The 22710-nt window shown below is 38.2% G+C and overlaps 1 non-coding gene across 1 annotated transcript; it reads right to left on the reverse strand.

The window, feature by feature from the left end:
• Positions 1–8998: 8998 nt before the first annotated feature.
• On the reverse strand, positions 8999–9165 carry LOC136991463 (U1 spliceosomal RNA). The gene has a single exon (XR_010883619.1). It is a non-coding gene; the product is annotated as a U1 spliceosomal RNA (small nuclear RNA).
• Positions 9166–22710: the final 13545 nt, after the last annotated feature.

Consider the following 22710-nt stretch of genomic DNA (forward strand, 5'->3'; position numbering starts at 1 on the left):
TGCAGAGAAGATGGAAAGGGCAAAAATGACAAAAATGATAAGCTAACACAGTGAAGAACAAGTGAAACAAATCTGTAGCTCCCTTGCTCCCTACCTGCTTCTGCACTTCCAGTACTACTGGATATCATGGAGGAGAGTTGATGGCAGCCTCCTCATGCACAGAAACACCTAGCAATATAGGCCTTTGCATATGTTTTTTGGGTGTAGGGGGCTAGTAATGTTACCTCTGAGCAGGGGAGCAGCATGACAAGAGGCACTTAATTTGAAATGCTTACAGACTGTGTAGCTAAAAAAATCAATAAGTAACTGGCAATTCATTATGGAGAGAGGTTGTTTTAAATTTAGAACTTTGTTTTAAATCTAAAATATCTTCCTTCTTATTTATTTCAAGAAGAAAGAAAAAAAAAATCCCAGCAACAACAAAAATACAGTTCTAGCTCCTGGATATTCCTCAGTCCATTCCAGAGATGGACAATACTCTGTGTCTGTCAGAATAAACCACTTCTGCTTGGGGGTGACATCATAGTTTTTCCCAGCCTATTTGATGAAGGAGTATTCTCATTAGACTCTGAAAAGGAGACATATGCACCACGTAAAATCCAGATTCCATCTCTCCTTGGGATTTAGCCTTATCAACAAAGTAAATAATAAACAGAACAATACACATTGCAACTGAGGCTTTGCTGTTCTTAAGATTCTTTCGGGAGGGTCTCTCTGCCCCAGCCCATAGATCCTCTGCCCAGAGAGCCACATCTGCTTCTTTCATATCCACAATGCGTCAATAACAATCAGTCAGCAGCTTAACTTGGGCATCTAACACCTGTTAAGAAAGAGGATCAATGGGAGAGCCTATAGCTTGGTGACACTGGTGCTTTTTAGCCAGCTCTGAATTGTATAGTAGAAGCCTGTCTAAAAATGGTAGACAAAATGAAAATATAACTTGCATATTGACCTGGAAAGGTATTTTAGCCCTTGTCATTATAATGGATGTTATATGCTGTTATATGGGAAGTTACACACAACTATGCAAGTTATATGTGATCACGTGTTTTATTATAAATAAAATGGTGTATATTCCAGAATTCGTGCTTGACAGTTTGAGTTTGTGACAAGACCTAAAATAAGCATGTGAAAGGATAAAAAATTACGGATCTGAATCAAGGAAGTCAGGGAGGCCCACTCCGGCTGACAGCATTGATGACAATGGCAGCATTAGCCCAAGGCTGAAGATTTTTGATAATCCCACCCATAATGACTGACTGGAAAGTTGCCAGAATTCATAAAAATGTGTTTATAATTTTCCTATTCTTCTTTATTAACTTGACATTTAGATTCATAACCCTACTATATTAATAACATTAATTAAAAAATGAATTGCCATCTTCCTGTTTTCTTTGACACATGGTTAAATATGATCTGCCCTTCCCTTACTTAAGAAAGGCCTTACTTAGGCCTTTTAGCCATGACACATTTTATGTGTGAAAGTTCAAGAAAACTAAATTTGAACGCTGGGATAGGTAAACCAAGCATCTTCACTTGAACTGATCAACCTTCCAGTTTAATTTGACAGGAACAGAGTCCTGTTCATTTACTACCTTATTACTTTTGCAAACAAATCTCTTCATCCTTTGTTAAAGAAGACTTTATATAAAAGATCACATTCTGTTTGCCAACCTCTCTGTAGGCACTTAAATATTATTTTTAATTCTTTAAATTCAATCCTTACTCAACAACTACAAGAGCAGAAACATCTGTCATTTCTTTCTCAATCCAGCAATCCCTAAAGAGCCTTGTCCTGAAATAAAGAAACACAAAGGCTGATTTTATCATTGTGTTTGGCAAAATGTGACCACAATGTTTTCTGCAAGTCAGAAGCCCTGACATTCCTTCAGTAAATCCCTGTTGAGCCACAAATTGCACCCTTCTATGGAGCCAGAGTATCATTGAAAACAACATCTACCCATCTATCTATACATACTTACACACACAAATAGTTTACAAGATCATTGGCAATTTCCTTATCCCAAGCCCATAATGTTTTCCCAAACAAAGCATTTATTTAATTTTTTGCAATGAATAAAATCAGGAAAAGATTTAGAAATTATAGTTTTCGTGCTCCATGTAAAGAGGTGCTGCCAGAGTTTCAGTATTAAAGCTACTGCGGCTTGTGAATATTCCGGGCTAGGTGAGCAGGGGAATGCACTGCTATCTTGTCCTTCCTAAATACATATAAGAGCAAAAGTCAGCAGTGTTTATCCCTCTCAATACCTCTCAGCGTGCCTTGGGATGGTACGGAGAGGAGAAAGAAAGACAACCTTTGCATGTGGTTAAGAGCAGTCAGAGCCAAAACATCAGGGAGATCATTAGAGAGGATGGAGCTGGAATGGCAGTGAGAAGAAAATGAGGACAAAATACTTCTGTAATTTGCCAGTAAGCAAGATAAGTGGTTTAAATTAATTACTTGCTTCTGTGATCCCTTCTTTTTTATATGCTTTTATAGATACATTATTTACATTTAATTTCTTTACATTACAACGAAAACTCTACAAGCATCGATCTTGTGCTCTGGGTGACTGCACCAGAAACTAAAATCATAACTATAATTGTACGTTCCTTGCCCTTCCCCCTCCCAACAGCCTTACATTAGAAAAGAAAACCATCAAACCAGAGAGGATACTGTTAGCTTTGCCCTTGCTCTATTCTCAGCAACTGTCTCCATCTTCCCCTTGCAGGCAACTAATTACATTTTCCCCCTCTGACAGCTCCCCTCCAGTTGGGTCTGGTTCCCCGACCTACATTCTCTTTTCCAGTCTGGTGCTTGCTTAGGTCCAGTAGCTGGGCAATTGAAAGCACAAGAGAGGCAAACTCTTTGTGCTCATTTCTGCTGCCCAGACCCATTCTCATTCTCTTACAGGTCCCAAAACAGCCTTTACAGCTGTATTTTGGGTGAAGTGCTGCACAGACCTGGATTGAAGTTTCCTCAGCACAGAACAGATATTAGGAGAATTTAGTAAGAAAAATCTAAAAAGTTATCTACCGAGCACGTGCTGTTTTTCAAAGACCTATTAGTTAGCCAAATTTGAGAGAATTTTCACAGAGCATAGAAATGACACATTCCTTGTACAAAGGTCTTGTCTCTGCAAATCTCAATTCTCCTTTTTAAAACAAAGCCTTGATTTTCTTTTCTTTTTTTTCCTTCAAAAATTCTATAGAAACTTTATTCATCTGCTGTAGAAAAAAATTCCAGGTTGACAAAGCACATGTATAATAACAAAGAGTTTTGTTGTGGGAAGTGTTACACCCTAATTTTCAGCAATGCCACCAGCCCTACCTGTAATATTTTAGGAATAGTTAGAATTACAGAAAAAGGGGATTTTTTTCAATTAAAAAAATCATTTTTATCTGACATGATTTTTTTAGCTAATATTTTACAATTTAACTTGTTCCAATCTCAATATCATTTTCAAATCTCAAGTGGGGTAGTGAACTATCCAATAGAAATTGAAGGAGGGCATTATTCTATTTTTAAAATGGAAGTGTGTCTCCAGAGGGGAATTGGCTTTTAAAAAGATAGGCTGCCCTAAACTTTGGCCATAGTGCAATATCCATATGATACATCATTAATGCATTGGAGAGAATGTTGCTGTTTACAGCTAAATTACAAGGAGGCCTCAGTTTATTGAACTATCAGTCCCTATATGGTAAAAAGTTACCTCAATACAAAGAAGAAAATACAGAAACAAACTGTTCAGTGCTTGTAGTGGAAGCAAGAAGGGTCAATATTTTTATTCTTGTCTTTCATAAGAGGAAGAACAGGGAGGGATGAGAGTCTCATGTTTGCTCAGTTGCATTTTATTTAACAAAAGTTCCTGAAGTTGCAAAACACTGTCATTGTTTTCGTTAAATAATTAAGGCTGTCTAGGAATCTGTTTCACAAGCCAGGTGCAAAATTAAAAAGTTCCAGGTAGGAAATAGGAGATCACTGTATTCTTGAAAGCAAGTACATACCAAGTGAAGATTATGTAGCAGCACTTACTAAATTTTTTAACACCTTCCAACCAAAGTTGAAGCAATGAAACAAGGCAATTACACAAGGGCAACCCCGAACACAAGATGTCAGTGGTCATGCCCTGCCAATAATGTTCTGGGATGAAGTGAAGTTCCTGATAAAGTAGAATAATTTAGAAAAACTTTAAACCATCATCTGCATATCTACACTTGCATTTTAAATCAATTCTCTTCAGTTGCCTCCCATCCCATATTTAATTGTGGCTCACTTTGCACAAACATGCATGTGATCAAGATTTATTAGAGGAAATATCTGAAGAAAGCACATTTCAGTCTGCTGGGTGAGCAATCCTAGAACCTTCATCTTAACTTTTCAAGTCTTTCTGACAGTATGCAATGTAATAAGGGAGCAGAAGAAAAAGCTCATAAGTCATCTGCAAACAATAATTGCATTCTGGATGTTTAACTGTAATGTATAAAAAAAAGATACGAGATTAATACACTCAACACCTACTGAGCATATTTAGAAATACTGGAGGCTCTCTTCAGTTACTCCTTGATAACTCCTCAGACAAAATGAGGCTTCATACAGAATTAGGTGTTTGCTTGGAAAATTACAGCTATTTTTGGAGATGTTCTGTAGTGAGGCATTTGGCTTCACCTATCACAGATTCAGTTTCAGCCCTTCTCTTGACTATAATGTGCATTGCACTTCACCACATTTGAGAGCTGTGATTTTATTTGAATTTATGCCTTTCTTCAGATGTGGTTTCATGGTCACTTTAATCTAGCATAAATCTGCACTACCACAAAAAGGAGTGGCCCTGAGCTTCCTTCTTTATGTTGCTGTTACATCCTTTCTGCCCTCATGAGGTGGGATTACTTCATGTGGAGAAGAAGTTGTAAAGGACCTTTAAATATCATTTAGTCCAACCCCCCTGCTCAAGCAGGGTCACCTAGAACACGTTGCACAGGATCGCGTCCAGGCGGGTTTTGAAAGTCTCCAGAGAAGGAGACTCCACAACCTCTCTGGGCAACCTGTTCCAGTGCTCTGTCACCCTCACAGTGAAGAAGTTTTTCCTCATATTCAGATGGAATTGTCTGTGTTTCAGTTTGTGCCTGTTGCCTCGCGTCCTGTCTCTGGGCCCCACTGAGAAGAGTCTGGCTCCATCCTCTCGACACCCTCCCTTCAGATATTTAAACACATTGCTAAGATCCTCCCTCAGTCTTCTCTTCCCCGGACTAAACAGGCCCAGCTCTCTCAGCCTTTCCTCATATGAGAGATGCTTCAGTCCCTTAATCATCTTAGTCGCCCTCTGCTGGACTCACTCAGGTAACTCCATGTCTCTCTTGTACTGGGGAGCCCAGAACTGGACACAGTACTCCAGGTGCAGTCTCACCACAGCTGAGTAGAAGGGAAAGATCACCTCCCTTCACCCGCTGGCAATGTTCTTCCTAATGCATCCCAGGATACCATTGGCCTTCTTGGCCACAAGGGCACATTGCTGACTCACGGTCAACTTGTCCACCAGGACTCCCAGGTCCTTCTCTGCAGAGCTGCTCTCCAGCAGGTCAGCCCCCAGCCTGCACTAGTGCATGGGGTTATTCCTCCCCAGATGCAGGCCTCTACACTTCCCTTTACTGAACTTCCTGAGGTTCCCCTCTGCCCATCTCTCCAGCCTGTCAAGGTCCCTCTGAATGGCAGCACAGCCCAAGGGCTGTATCAGCCACTCCTCCCTGTTTTGTATTGTTTGCACACTTGCTGAGGATGCACTCTGCTCCATCATCCAGGTCATTAATGAAAATGTTAAACACTACTGGCCCCAGTATCGACCCCTGGGGGACACTGTTAGTTACTGGCCTCCAACTAGACTTTACGCCACTGATCACAACTCTCTGAGCTCTGCCATTCAGGCACTTTTCAATCCACCTCACTATCTGCTCATCTAGCCCATACTTCCTTGATTTGCCTATGAGGATGTTATGGGAGACAGTGACAAAAGTCTTACTGAAGTCAAGGAAGACAACATCCACTGCTCTCCCCTCATCTACCCAGCCAGTCATTCCATCATACACGGCTGTCAGATTGGTTAGGCATGATTTCCCCTTTGTGAATCCATGCTGACTACTTTTCCAGCCTTTTCCAGCCTGTCTTTTATGATTCCATGTGTTGACTAGGAAGGAGGGATTATACTTTAGTATAAATCCAAGTAGCAGCAAGTCCACCACAATCTGTACTTTAAAGTGGATATGAACTATGTTTGCTGCTCCCTGTAATAAAGGTAGATGGGAGAGCCATTTATAACTTCCTTCTCCCTGTTTTCCCACCCACCTTCCCAGTGAAGAGAGTGAAACCAGGATGAACCAAGGCTTTTCTCAGACATCAAGACATGACTGATCTTTGCTCAGATTCAAAACAGGAAAGTTACTTCACTTTCTCCATGGACATCTATGCACAACTATCCATAATCCACATTTAGAACTAGAAGTATTACATGTAGTCAGCCTTTCTCCTATTCTATCTGTTCTTGACAAAATGAAAAGAAAGAAAAACATTATTTCTCTCTTGACAGTATATTATGGTTTTTCCATAGGTAAAATTTAAATCAGAATGCTCAGTACCAAACTTTTCTGTCACCTCAAAAAGCAATATCCCTAATTCTTCCTATGAACTTCCAATCACACTGTGCAAAATACTACCATAAACTTGTTGCTAATGCATATACCTCACAATTGCAGATTTCTTCTAACGCTGATAAAATATTCTGGTCAATTTTAACCATGGAAATGATGTTTAGAATAAATATTATGAAAAATTTCATAAATCACTGTCTCCACCTCAAAGTAGATATACACATTTCATATTTATGCAATTTATTAAAAAATACAAGGAAATCCTGAGATACTCTCACATATCCAGCCAATAAGACCTATACAGAAAAAATTTCAATCTTAATGTTATTTCTTCAGTAGCAAGAACTGATTTATAAAATAATAAATTGTACCATTATGATAATGGATGTAAATCCTACAGATTAGCTAGAAGTTTTGAGTAATGAATTCTATTTAAATGTTTTACTATCCATATATCATTTTCCCCTAATATTTACATTTAGTAATTAATTTCACAAAGAAAATGCAATTCATATGCTACTGTCTGATTAGGAAGTTCAAACATGGCTTCCTACACTTAGTGAGAGTATATAATGATTATTGAAAGATACATACATGAATTATGGTTCAGGTTCTCAAAACTAGTTTGCACATCACATGAAATAAGATTTTGCAGTTGTTGGTCTTTAAGTCCAGAGTGAAGTGGGCATTTTTTAAACTCTTCCCTAAAGACAATTGTTATTCATTTGAAAAAAAAAACCCTAATATATAGTATATTACTCTTCATATGCAGTCATACTCAACATTATCTGAAGGTTAACAGAGTTTATTTATTAATGCTCCAGGTTCTTTCAATTATGAATCCTTCCTAGAATATGGACTTTCATAGAAGGCATTTCTACAGTATTCAAATTCTGACAGGTGACAAAGAACAGAACACTTATGAACAGAGTAATTTGTGCTTTGAATGAGTAAATAACTTGGGTTTTGAATCTTTGTCTCAGCACCTTCTGAAACTAGGTTCCAAAATTCTCCCAAACCTGTACATATCCTTACTAAAACATCTAGAAAAAGTAAATACTACAGTGCCTTGAATACAATCATTAAGTGTTCTTGCAATATTCTTTTGAACATTTGTGAACAATTTTTTTTAATTTAATGAATTCTACCCAATATCATTTAAAACTCCTTTGATTCTTTTATATGCATCTCAGCTGATTTGACCAGATATTGTAGTGAGTGAAAAATAGGTGTCAAAAATTACTGTATATCAACAGGCAACTCTCTCAACATGAACATGAATATGATTCTGGCTTTGGAAAAGGAAGGAAGACATAGTTTTGCAGTTTTAAACAGTTTGCTTAAAATCTGTACTAGGAATGCCAACAAAGAACTGGGGAAGTTTCTGAAAAAGTTTCTTTCTGCAAGGAATCAGAAATAGAACTGCATCATATCAATTCCTAGGAAGGTTCCAATATCTATCAAGATCCAAATACCATTACTTACATTCATTCCCTAAGAGACATTTGAACTGAAGCCATTTCTAAACATCCAAACTCAGCTGACCTGTTTGGAATCATGTATCTCCCATTACAACACTGCATTTCTGCTAGTCACGCTCTTTTTGTGAATTATAATTCACTGGGCTCTAGATGGCTCCGATACCTTGTTCCAGGGTTATCAACAACCAAACTGCCTCTGTTTCCTTTCAACTCCATCATCTCTGGTATCATCCAGAGCCGACTCTCCAAAGCCCAACTTTTGAAAAGACCTATCCCTTCTAGCAGAAGGAGGAGGAAGTATGTCCCCTCAATGTTACGGAATGCATTTGAGGAAGCCCTCACAAAGGTAAGGATAGTGTTGGCCTCTGAGATTTCTTCTGAAGCTCATAAGTCAAGTCCACAACTTCTCCTTCCTTTACACGTTGGGAAATTGAGGGTTGGAAGAGAAGGGATCAAATTTGTCATGGTAAACATCTGGTGTCACCACTTCATCTGTCATCCTTCTCAGTCACTTTCAGATAGGAACTTAAAGCAGATGTTTTTCTTAAATCACTCTGGAAGTGCATGCTTAAATTCAATAGTTAATATTGTGATAGTCACATACAGAATTTTGTCTCACTGAATCATTCCAATCAATAAGCAATGGGACAAAACAGAGGTATGAAAAGAATGGTTAGGGATCAAGTTATTCATTTCCTTTCACACAAAGAACAAGAGCATGAAACAAAGCTGTCAGGATGCAGATTCAAAATGAATAAAAGATGCTACTTCTTCACATTGTTAAGCTATGGCATTCCTTGCCCCAGGACGTTGTAGAAAGCAGGATTGGAAAGATTCAAAAAAGAGAAGTTTAATACATGGAAATTACTGAATATATGGACTAAACCTTGAGCTAAGAAAGACCACTTCCACAAATTGTGGAGTCACATTTTTCACGCTTGAGCTAAATCACAAGAGTCAGCAAACCCTGAGTGCAAGGGCTGAACCTCACACGGGGAAAACCACCTTCCTGATCGTAGCATTTTCCCTGCCAGGTAAGTGTGGACACTGCTGGAAGCGGTATAGCATGCTAGGTGGGGCTTTTATGACCCAGTATGGCTGCTGTTTGAACATCTCTCAGCCATACAGTTTCTTGTATGGCCCTGCACTTCCTCTCTTTCCCTCTCTCTGGCAATAATCTCTACTCCTTTTCATGTCGTCTACTCCTCAGGAAGAGGGGGGAACATCACAATTCTAAGTGAGACCATGAAAATCCCATGACGCTTCATCCATGAACAGTGTAAATAATTTCCCTGTTTTCCTTTTGTCCTCTATAATGGAGAACAGCTGGGAGAGAGATAGATGCCAAAAGGAATGGACCTTGTGTGAAGGTAGACACTGGTTAAAAGTTGAGGTATGAGAGTCTTCATCAATGTGAAAAGTAAGGAAGGTCCATCAACTAACTGGAAGAGGCTTAGGTTGAGAGGGTGTTACATTCGCACTGTTTGGGAAGATTTTTTTCAAAATGGCAGTCCTATGGCAGGCATCATTTGTTTGCCTGTAAATATTTGATTTTCCTCTGGTACGATAGCTGTATCTCCCCTAACTATAACAGAATTATTGTTGATTTTTTTCCTTTACATGACTGAAGTTTCTCTTCTGTTGTAAAATGATTATTTGAATCTCAATTATTTGGAAACAGGCCTTTCCAAGAGGAAGAGAAAATTACTTCTGAAATATTTAGAACATCACTGTACTCTCCACATTCACAATGCATGTTTTTCGTAAACATAAAAAGAAAGACATAGTTAATTAAACCAATGTTTTACAATGAGATCTTCCATTCAAGTTGTGTAGCTAGTGAAAATTGCCATGCATGGCTACTGCGATCTCACTGTGTAACTCTACTTAGAGTATCATTAGAGTGGCATATCATAAAGTCTTCTCTACCCTTCCTGCTAAAACTAGCAGCAGTTTGTCACTTTCAGCTTCCACTTGCCATATTTATTTTACTAAAACAAAGACCATCTTAAAATGTCATAAGAAATGATCATATTTTCTTCTGTTAAAGTTTTGTGAATAATTCATTCCACAGTCAAGAGTTTGTGCACCTAGTTTCAGCCTGGGAGGAATTTTTATCAGATGTATAAACTCTGGAAAATATGGGATTTTAGTGGAAATGCTATCTTTAAATTAATTATAGCAGTGCTAGCAGGCACCATTATACTGTAACAGTTTATGAAAATTCCCAGATAGCAGTAGATTATATCAATTGTAATATGACTTTTTATGTTATGCTCTACAAATACTCATAATTTTTAATGGTTTCAATGTGACTTACATAAGAATCAGCATGGAAGACACCAGGAGGCAGCTTGGGAGAAAGCGTCAGCAGTCACCGCTGACTAATTTGGCTTCATTGGTACTTTCTGAATCCTGCTGCATTTGGTCATGCTTTTATTTTTTTTCTTTTTTGTCTTTTTTCCCCCCGACCGACATGCCAGTAAACAATTCTAGCTCTCTAAAATCCATCTAGTCACAAAGACAATTTCACCAGTGCAGCTGATTAGTACTAAATGACAATTAGTTTTCTCCCCAAAAGACGTTTATTTTGTAGTGTAGACACAAATATTAAGACTAGCATATACTTTCCAGCATAGAATATCAGAATCATAGCATTTAAGTTGGAAGAGCCCTTTGGGGATCATCTATTCCAACCGCTTGCTCAAAACAGATTCAATCAGATTGGGTTGCCCAGGACTTTGCCCAGGCAAGTTTCAAGTATCTCCAAGGATGGAGATTCCACAGCCTTTCTCTGCAACCTGTGTCAGTGCCTGACCATCTGCATGGTGAAAAAGCTTTTCCTGATATCTAATCAGAATTTCCCGTGTTGCAGCTTGTGACCATTGCCGCTCGTCCAATCAGTGTGCAACCTTGAGAAGAATCTAGCTCCATCTTCTCTGTGTACTCCCATTAAGTAGCTGTAGACAGCAATATGATCCCCCTCAGCCTTCTCTCCCTCAGGCTGAACAAAGTCAGTTCTCTCAGCGTGTCCTCATACCCCATGTCTGCCAGCTCCCTGACCAACTGTATGTCAATGCTTTTGTTGTAATGGGGAGCTGAAAACTGGACATAGCACTCCAGATGTTGTCTCACAAGCACCAAAGAGAGAGGAAGGATCACTTCCCTTGACCTTGGATGCACTCTTGCTAATGCCCCGTATGCAGCTGGCCTTCTTTGCTGCAAGGGCACACAGCTGACTCACGTTCAACCTACCCACCAGGACCTCCAGGTCCTTTTCTGCAAAGCTGCTTTCCAGTTGGTCACCCCCCAGCCTATACTGCTTTCTGGGGTTATTTCTGAATATACTGAATGTGGGACTCTGTATTTGCTTTTGTTGAACTTCATGAGGTTCTTGTTAGCCCATTTCTCCCGTCTGTTGTGATCTGTCTGAACAGCAGCCCTGCCCTCCAGCCTATTAGCCACTCTCCTCAACTAGGTGTGACCTGCATACTTGTTAATCAGTATTGCTCCAGTTACAATCCCCAGTGGATGCCAATCTTAGCTGGCCATCAGTTGGACTCTGTACCACTGATCAAAACCCTTCAAATCTGATGGTCCAGCCAACCCATCTTATTGTCTGCTTATCCAGTCTGTATCTCACCAATTTGTCTATAAGGATATTGAGGAAGAACAGCCTTGCTAAAGTCAAGATAGACGATATCTGCTTCTTTCCCTTCATCTGCAGAGCCAGTTATCTCATCACAGAAGGCATGATTGGTCAGGGAAGATTTGCTCTGGATACATAAATCCATACTGGCTGTTCGTAATAACACGTGCTTGGGAATGACTTTCAAGAGATTTGCTCCATAACCTTTCCAGCATCCTTGACTTCACCTAACAGAGGTGAGGTTCATCTCATTTGAGTCTAGATGACACAGTTTAGATGTTTACTTTAGGGAGAGATGAACTATAGATTAGAAATGCCTATTTCTCACCCCTGGCTGCAAAATGAATTCCCATAAGGACATCTACAAGTGGGCAGATTCTGCTCCACATACATATCTAATGTCCAGTGTTTTTATTCTTTTGGTGTGCAGGCAAGTGTGGTTTGGTCTTCACTCCAGAACTGTTTAGCACATATCCTACATGTGTAATAATACTCATATCCAGTTCAAGGTTACCCTTCTTAGGACAAACTCACTGCTTACATTAACAGGCATAATATCAGTATCTGCACAAATGCTGAGGCAATATCCACGGCTATACTTTTTCTCTGGATAAAGTATGTTCTCCTCTGGTGGTACTGCAGCTGACTAATGCAGAAAAGAAATAGGACCTGTTTGGATTTATAGCACAATTAGATTCTCAATACAAAATTTGGACCCAGTGGAAGCCAATGGAAAAAGTCTACCTACTCAGTCCATCTCAGTACCTATCCTTGAGGTTTACAAAGCTGAAGGAGTGCAATGACAGAGCGAGAAGCTTCTACAGCTGTTTTTGCCCAGACATACATACATAAAAAGGTCGCAACACAAAGACATGTGTAGCTAGGAATAATCCCTATGCATTCCTTGACAAACTTAAAACATGAATAGTTAAAATGTGTAGGTTGTTAAGGCCAGCACCACAAATTTAAGGACAGTCTCTCACAGACAATTTCAGAAAAAAATTATAATGCATTTTTAAATTTGAATATTCACAATAAATATCCCCCAGCTCTCTCTAACCTTCTGTATCTCTGCTACTTTTAATTTTAATAAATCAGTGAAAATATATTTGCATAACTTTCATGTTTCATTAGTCCTAGGGAAAAAAGAGAGAGAGAGAGAGAAAGATGACTTCAGTATTTACAAAAAACATCAGCAATTGTATTACATCTCAGTGTAAATGTTCATCATCCTGCAGTTCACAAAAATAGCCCTTTGAAATTCACTTTTTTTTTCTTTCCCCTTTCAATGCATTAGAGTACAAAAATGGTTTAAAGCACCATGCCATTATTTTAGAGCTAAACAGTTAAATGTTTTATACAGGAACATCAAACCATATAAGCTTCAAACATCCAACATTTTTTAATGGCTTTCAGATAAAACAATTTATTTATGCAATTAACAACAACATGCAATTTCTAATAATTAGCCAATAATAGTTATCCACAAAGTACTTTATAGAATTGCCTTCTGAACTGCATTCATTCTGTAGGGAAACACTGAAAATTAGACTATAAAATTACCAGAAAATGTACTGCATTAACAAGAATTTTCTGTATTTTGTTTCCCCTACAGATTTATGGGCTTGAATATTTGTAAACATTTGGTTTCAGGGAGAGACATCAGGTCCTATCATCTTACATTTACGCAAATAAATAAATACAACAGCAGTAATTTCCGAAAGATTATATTTACACCCACATTTTTCAGCAAAAATATGTGCTATCTCCATGTTGCTGTTTTGCAAACTGCACATTTCCCAAAAATAGTCATTAGAGTTTGATTTCAAATGATAATAAGTTTGGAGTGTTCTTAATGGCCTTATGGTTTTTGAGCATTTTGAGTTTGCATTTTTGAGCTTTTCCTGACAAACATGAGGGCTAGATACAGGATTATGTCAAACTTGCATCTGATTTGAGACTTCAAGACTTAGAGCTGAAGCACCCTGCTAGTTTATAATAAAGTCAAGAAAGCTGGGACCAGTGTTTGGGTGGGACAGTTGGGTGCTCTCAGATCAGCAAGGCTTATATGGCTCCATTTAAAACAAGTCAAAGGTTCACAGGCGTACAAACCTAGAACAGGCTCTCTCCTCTGTTATATATGGGCTACAATAGAATTAGACTATTCCTCTCGCTCTTACTGGTGCAAATATATTTCAGGGAAAATCTAAAGACCTTTTATGTGGTTCTTCTTTTAGGTATGGTTAATGGTCAGAACGAATGCCAGAAAGAAGGGGCCAGAGGCTATTTTCTGACATTGGTAAGTTGGTATCATTAAAGCACAAAAAAAATTAAATATTTATCTATATCTGGATAAACAGATTTATCTCTCAGATATCTACATTTCTGATGCATCTGGACTTCTGGAACCACCTTCTTCTAAGCAAGGTTCTGAGGGTTGTCTGTTGTACAACTGAATCCACTGTAGACCAGCCACGACATAGAGGACAAGTGACAAATAATCATTCTATCAACATATTTTCTCAGTATTAAAGGATATGTTAATCCAATAACATTGCAGACTTTGAAGGACATACTTTATTTATTCATTTGTATTACCACAAAAGAAAATATTCTTTTAGTGGTAGTGCTATTGTGTGTCTGCCGGCTCAGGAACGTGCTGAAATACCATTCAGCTCTAGAAAGGAGGGCCCGTATAAAGCCAAAAAAAGCAGGTCAAGAATTTAAAACTGAAAGTTAAACTTTACTTTGAAGATGACAGGGAATAGTGATGAACTGGGGTAGCTGTTAGGAGGAAGACCTGAGCTGGTTCCAATTAACTTGAACCTTCTCTGCCTTAGAAGATGTGGCTTCTGACTGTCTGTCAAAGTTTCTCATAATGGTTGATGTGGAAAGAGCAAAGGTTATCATCTGGGACTTGAGGGAAAAAGGATGGGGCAATGAGAAGCAATGAGGAAAAAAAACATATAATCAGGAAGAAAAAGAAAGGGGAAAAATAACATGAATATCATTGAACAATGAGACTTAGAGGAATTTAAAGTTCAAGAAAGAGTTGACAAATGTAGCGATAAAAGAAAGTTAAATGTTATTTCTGTTATTAAAATTGTATTTTACAACTATATATGCATTGACCCTGTGGACTATTAATTTTAAAGATATTTTCTTGTGCATTAACAGTATTCCTGATTTTTCTGACAACAATCAGAACTAATCTGGCCTTGGGCAAGGGGAATGAAACTCAGGATATTCTGAAGAGGAAGTTCCCCCACTACTCCAGGAGTTGCCATCATTTCCTCTCTCTTGAACCATTATAAACATGCTTTGCATGATAACCTTCACATTCTTCCAACAATTGCTCTATTTTCTCAGTTGATATCACATCTGGGAAAGTCACAATGTGCCTTTGAGTTCTTGGGACTCTTAGGGCCTGTGCAGATTCCTTCTGAAAGTGTTTCTGAATTGATCTTGTCTCATTCAAATGCATTTACTTTCTCATTTTCTGGAAATAAAGGCAGATTGCAATATAAAAAGATAGTATTAGAGTTTTATTTAGACTTAGCTAGGACTGTAACTGACAAACTGAAAAAGATCCTGAAACCAGAAATCTGTTTATATGATGTGTACCATATTTTGTTCCTAGTCAATGCATCAAATCTATTATCCATTACCACTAACCAAAGGGGATGAACTAAGCGTTCAAGCCTCTTAACCTGCATAGTATATTTCCCTAGTGTTGGTAACTCTAAAATACATTGGGGGACAAATTATCCCAATTATCTGCCATAGAAGGTAGAATTCATACTTTTTATTTTATCAGGGGCCTAATTTAAGATCCTTAAACACTCCAACAAAAAGGTTGCCTCAAAGAGGGTGACTGAAAGCATATAACCAAGGTGTCAGTAGCTGCTCTTTTGACATCTACTTTCCTCATTGCCTAAACAAGAAGCTTAAGCTTCCAATTTAGCCATCTAAGTACTTGTCTTGATTACACAGTCTGAGCATCTTTGATCATACAACCATACTTCTGTTATTACTCTCAGTTTCAGCAGCAGCAGCAGCTGGAGCACTCAATTTTACATTCATAGCTAGGACATTCATTCCAGCTAGGACAGAAGCAAATCAGCTAATTCTATACGTCTGAACTTTACTCTTTTACTACCAACATACTTCAAAACTTCCCGTGGAGCCCAAGAGTGAGAGATGAAGTAAAGGGGTTTACATTTGGTCCAGTTTGAGTTCACAGGACCCCTCAGTGTCAATTTTGCTTCCAAAATAGGTGATTTAAAAATTCCTGAAATAGGGAAATTGCTTAAGAACTTCTAAAATGTCATTGTGATCATTTACACTTGCCACAGTCCTATGGTATATTTTATCTCTTACCTAAACTGGGGATAAGATTATCTGATAAGATAGAAAAAATTTGGTGGAAAAAATGGTGGGTCTTAAGAGCTCTTTCCTTTCTATATGCATACATATATATGTGTTAGCTTAGACATATATATATATGTATCTCTCACAGGGAGATAGGAGAGAAGGGTAGTGATGAAGCAAATTCCAGATTAATTTGACTACCACCTATCTTCTCCAAGGATGTCCCTATTCTTTCATTAAGAAACATTCAAAGGACATCACATTTTGCCTAACGTGGTAAAAAAAGCCTTCAACATTCTTACTGACAGCTTTTAAAAGCAATTATTTAGTTAGTAATTTTTCCTGTTTCTAGTCTCACATTTATGTATAAAATCACTTTGTTTTTTCTGGTTTTCCTTGAAAAAATAACTGGATAACTGACCCAATATAAATAGTCTGAGCAGCCAAATACACTATCTTTTTTGGCAGATACCGTAAATGAATGACTGATAATTTTACTCATATACATAATGTTTTCTTCTTCTAAAGTACATTTTTTCAGACTTTCAGTTTTTCCTGTACTAAGGCTGGCATGCCTAGAGCAAAAACTAAACACTTGTCCCTCTTCCCATTCTGAAAAATATCTTTCAGCAGGAAGAATTTGTTGATCAAGGTAAAAAATATCTTTCCTGATGGAGCTACCATTGCACAGTGGCATTTCTACAATTTCAAGTTATGCTTGGCCTTATGACAGATCAAGAAGTCAAACAAGTAGCGGATACTGCTTATCTCCATATTCTGTACCAGATTCCAAGACATAATATAAAACATTCATTTCTAATGAATTCAGCAACAGTATCTTTAATCAAACTGAGTAGTATATCAATTTTTATAGCAACTGCTAGTGGAAGAGCATATGTGGGTGAAAAAAATCTCACGTCTAAATATATGTATCAGTCTTTGTCTTCCCCTTAATACAATTTTGCACCAAATCCCAAAGCTATTAGGTATTAGCTGGAATACCACACACTATGATAGCAATATATATTGCCTGCTTCCAGATTAGTAGACGTATCCCTAGAATGAAGAAAGGGTAGAGCTTTTGTCCTTGCTCAAGCAAATGCTAATTTCCATTTGTCAGAATCTCCTTTGGTTCCCAAACCAGATATTCTTTCATCACATTGCTACATGACTGAGAAGCCACAAAACTCAGCTCTCATCATGCAGGTTCATTATTGTTACCCGCTTTGCTTCATCTCCTGTGAATTAATCTGCTCTGATTCTAGATTCTGCAAGTCTTTGCTCCTGTGTTATCCAGATCTGAATATAAGGAAGACAATAATATTGATTCTTTCAATACCGACCAATTATTGAAAAATACCAACCAAATCTTGAAAAATTCAGAACTTTCAAATTCTTGAAAGTTCTGAATTTAAATAACCAGAATTAGGCAAAATGTTTCAAAATAAAATTGTCCCTCATAATCAGTAAATTGCAATTCATGGGGTTGCTTTAAGAGGTTTAGCACTGATTTAGGCCCTAATCCTTCTAAACATATGCACATAATTTTGAATTTATGAATGTGACACACTTCAGTCCCATTACAAAACTGCTTGTGATAATACACTTCAATACTTGAGCATGGTTTATCAAAATTGAGGTCCAGCAGTGAATAAATTTCCTCTTGTACATTAGTGGTACTTCATAAAATAGCTAATCCTTCCTTTAATGCATCTGTTGAAGAAATGACTAGTTCTTTGCTCATATGTGAGCATGCTGAAGAGCAGCTGATGATCTTTACCATCATATGGAATTTTACCATAAAGTTATAAAGTTTCTACTTTATGTAGAATAAATAAGTGACATCCATAGCTTTAACAGTAAATACAGTTCAGGGTGAGACAATTCAAATTAACAAAAAATGATTAAGGCTTACTAATTCAGATTTGTAATTTAAAAAAAAAAAAAGACAAGGAAAGTAGTAGATAGAAGTTGGGCTATGAATGCAATTAAATTCTTTTTAATTTAGCATTTTAAAAATATAAATACAGTAGTGAGATTCCCCTCTACTTCCCTCCCAACCCAAGAAAAGCAACTTTTGTCCAGGCTCTGCACTAGTCAAAGTGAAAAATCTATGACAAAGCTGAAATATCAGGTTAGTCTTTGTGTGTTTCAGTTACAGTAGCCTAAGATGAGTAGGGAATAGTTTACTCCTTCATTAGAACTATCCTTTCTTCAGAGTAAAAATAGCTTTCCATGCTACACTCTTCTTCCATGCCACACTTCTTCTAAAGGGAGGGTGTCAAGAGGATGGAGCCAGACTCTTTTCAGTGGTGTCCAGCGACAGGACAAGAGGCAACGGGCACAAACTGAAACACAGACGCTTCCATCTGAACATGAGGAAAAACTTCTTCACTGTGAGGGTGACAGAGCACTGGAACAGGTTGCCCAGAGAGGCTGTGGAGTCTCCTTCTCTGGAGACTTTCAAAACCCGCCTGGACGCGATCCTGTGCAATGTGCTCTAGGTGACCCTGCTTGAGCAGGGGAGTTGGACTAGATGATCTCCAGAGGTCCCTTCCCACCTCAACCATTCTGTGATTCTGTGATTCCATGTTATTACACACAGACATGTAAAGTGAGAGTCCCTCACAGAGGGAAACAAACTATTACTTTTGGTCTCCATATTTAGCTCCACTGTACAAGGTAACTGTAGTCCCATTTTCAAGGTGAGTTCTGCATTATCAACCTGATTGATAGCCTTCTATGGTGAGATGACTGGCTTGGTAGATGAGGGAGACCTGTGGATGTTGTCTATCCTGATGTTTGCAAGGCTTTCAACGTTGTCTCCCATAACGTCCTCATAGGCAAGCTGATTAAGTACAGAGCAGAAGACTGGACAGTGAGGTGGACTGAAAACTGTCTGAACTTTCAGGCTCAAAGGATTGTGATCAGTGGCATGAAGACCAGCTGGAGACCAGTCAGTAGTGGTGTACCCCAGGGGTCAATACCGGGGCCAATAGTGTTTAACATTTTCATTAATGACCTGGATGATGGAGCAGAGTGCATCCTCAGCAAGTGTGCAAACAATACAAAACAGGGAGGAGTGGCTGATACAGCCCTTGGGCTGTGCTGCCATTCAGAAGGACCTTGACAGGCTGGAGAGATGGGCAGAGGGGAACCTCAGGAAGTTCAGTAAAGGGAAATGCCAAGTCCTGCCCCTGGGAGGAATAACCCCATGCATCAGTACAGGCTGGGGGACAACCAGCTGGAGAGCAGCTCTGCAGAGAAGGACCTGGGAGTCCTGGTGGACAACAAGGTTACCATGAGCCTGCATTTTGCCCTTGCGTCCTGACCAACAGCATCCTGGGTTGCATTAGGAAGAGCGTTGGCGGGAGGTCAAGGGAGGTGATTATTCCCCTCTGTTGAGCACTGGTGGGACCACATTAACAGGAGTGCTGAGTCCAGTTCTGGGCTCCCCAATACAAGAAAGACATGGACCTACTGGAGCAATGCCAGTGAAGGGCCACAAAGATGATTAAGGGCTCAGAGCATCTGACATAGGAGGAGAGGCTGAGAGAGCTGGGACTGTTCAGCCTGGAGAAGGAGGAGGGGGGATGTTATCAAAGTGTATTAATACCTGATGGGAGGGAGCAATGAAGACAAAGCCAGATTTTTCTCAGTGGTGCCCAGAGAAAGGACAAGAGGCAATGAGCACAAATTGAAATACAGGAAATTCCACCTGAACATAAGAAAAAGCTTTTTTACTGTGAGGTTGGTCATACACTGGAGCAGGTTGCCCAGAGAGGTTGTGGAGTCTCCATCCTTTGAGATATTCAAAACCATGATTGGACACAGCCCTGAGTAAACTGCTCCAGTTGCCCCTGCTTTGAGCAGAGGGTTCGGACTAGACAGCCTCCAGAAGTCCCTTCCCACTTCAACTATTCTGTGATTAGGCATGGGGAGCCAGATAGAGTCTTAACTGTAGTTTGTTCCTCTGCCATACAAGACATGCTCATGTACTTTCCTTTCTCTTATTTTCATTCACATGATTTTCAGCTTCTCCTGCGGTATATTTCAGTTATCTTTGGTAGTACTGTATTTCTTTTTTTTATTAGGCCTGCTTCTATTCAGAGAGTTTTACTCTAGTTTCCTTTTGCTTCCTTTCAGTGTTCTTTATATGCCTTTGAAAATTCAGTATACAATTCATTACCTTCCTGATTGTTTTCCTTTGTTTTTTTTAACGTTTACATCTAAACTGTATCTCTCTGTTCATTTGCATCTGTTTGAAACCAATATTTCTGACCCTGGATAAACTCACTGCTTGTTAGAAATATCATGTTTTATTAGTTTTTCTTTTCTATCACCTCTGTAGCATTTCTTTCCTTCTTCCCTATCCCATTCTACTAGATCACTGTTTTTTCTTTCTTTTTTTTTAAATTCATGTCCCTGCAATTCTCTCCTGTGCAGGATTATAGTTTAAGAAAAATAATTCAAGAAACATCTAAAAACTCAAGGAAAAATTTATTTTTTCAAAGTCTGCAGTTCAAGGACTTGGAATAAGCACTCAGCAGAATATGGAACTTGCAGTCTTCCACATATCTCTGAGAAGCAGCAGTGACACTAGTGTATTTTGTTGTATAAATAATTATTCTAATAAGCTGGTACCAGGGTATTCATGCTTATATTTTTCTAATGCAGGCAACAATAGCTCCTTCATGCAATCTGGTCTGTTAATGTTTTTGCTAGAAATAAATTTATTACAGGAAGTAAACTGTTGGGCCTGTTGCCACAAAGCACTAAAATAATTTTCCAAAATATGCCTAAAGATCAACAAAAGCAAGTGATCTCATTCAGAGCATGAACAAACATGCATAAAAGGATGAAAGCCATCAAGCCTCTCAGATCCTAAACCGGGGGAAGACTATGTGAACAATACCATGTGATTTAGGCTTTATGGACATTGAAGAGGGAAATTCTTCAGGGATGGCAAAAGTAAGGAATCATATACCTGAAAAAAGAGTGTAAAATTTCTTCCTGCTTAAGAAATTAACTCGGTTCCTATCACTCTTCTCAAGACAGAGAACTGTAATGTATACCCAAGATGTCAGATGAATGATGTGAATTTCTACAAGCTCTCATACCACTCTGGGCTGAAAAATACACTATGCAGCATTAGAAGACTTGCCAGAGTGTCTCCTTCAGGCATTTCCTAAAGAAGGACTGATGTCATCAGATACTAATAGCTTCAAAATATTACACATTATTTCTTCTGCACCTTTTGGTTAGTTTATATAAAATTACAATAAAAAACCACGTAAATCAACATAAAATATCCAAGCTGAAACTGCAGACTGTTCAGTGGGATAAAGGATTTGCCAGACTAGATCAGTCTCTCAAAACAATAAATCTTCTATCTGATCTTTTTAGATAGATTGTTTTATATTACACGGTTATTTTGGTCTGACGTATACTTGCAAACACTGTAGGAGTGCTTTGCCCCAGGGGGAATACTCATGAAGATAGTGAGGATTATACAAGACAATCTTAAAATCAAAATATAAAATAATCCTCAGTTATTGACATAAATATGGAGTAAATGAGAGTTTACTCCTATTTTTTTTCAGGTTTTTATAATTACAAAATATTTTGAAGACTTGGTCCTTGCTTGTGCCTTCAGATATATGTCACAAATCACTATGTAGTAGCATATTTTAAAATATGCACCAAGATGTGCACTATGAATCAAAGATAAAAATCTGTCCCTTACTGTACCTGCATTGTTCATTACTGTCTTTGTTGCATTTAATGAAAAAGACAGTAAATAATGCTGTAAGTGCAATTACTTCCTTGTTCAGCTCATCTTTGAAGTTAGAAAAATTAGTTAGAGGGCTTTGTTCTTTATCTTTTACCACAGATGCTTTTGTTTATGCCTAGTAATGTCACTGTGTACTTAAGTGTCTAGTACTTTTCAATCTGACAGAAATGTGGAAGAGGAAAAAAAGCAATGTAATATGCTACTGTTACTTTAACAACTGCACTTAAAATGACTTTTCTTTTAGAAATGGATATTCACCTTCATATAAAGACAAGGAAAGACCTCTGACTTTTCATTTGCAAAAACATTTAGAGTGAAAAGAAACATTCATAGAAAATGCAGCATTTCACAAAACACAATGAACACTCACAGGTAGAAAATTACATACAGCCCAGAACACCTTTAAAAGAAACAACAATAGCCTATATAAGGAACAGATATTTAAGGCTCCAATCATGATCCTGATGACACAGTAATGAACTCCATAGAAATGGAGTTCAAACAGGGTCATTTGGATGATTAGCATCATATATGCTAGAGTGTAAAACTGGGATTCAGGAATACCAGGTTGAATTCTCAATATGGTCACTAAGTGCTCATCTATGCAATATCACTTGGCCTCTGCCCCAGTTACCTACTCTGAATAAAAAAGTGGAAAAAGTATAAATCAGTCTTGTTAACTGTCAGATTCAATCAGATTAGAGATGAGAGAAAAAACATGACTTTGTAAAGTCTATCACTGACTAGTTGCTTTTAAATTATTAGTAGTACAT

The sequence above is a fragment of the Apteryx mantelli genome, chromosome 2 (assembly GCF_036417845.1).
Source record: "Apteryx mantelli isolate bAptMan1 chromosome 2, bAptMan1.hap1, whole genome shotgun sequence".
NCBI lineage: Eukaryota > Metazoa > Chordata > Aves > Apterygiformes > Apterygidae > Apteryx > Apteryx mantelli.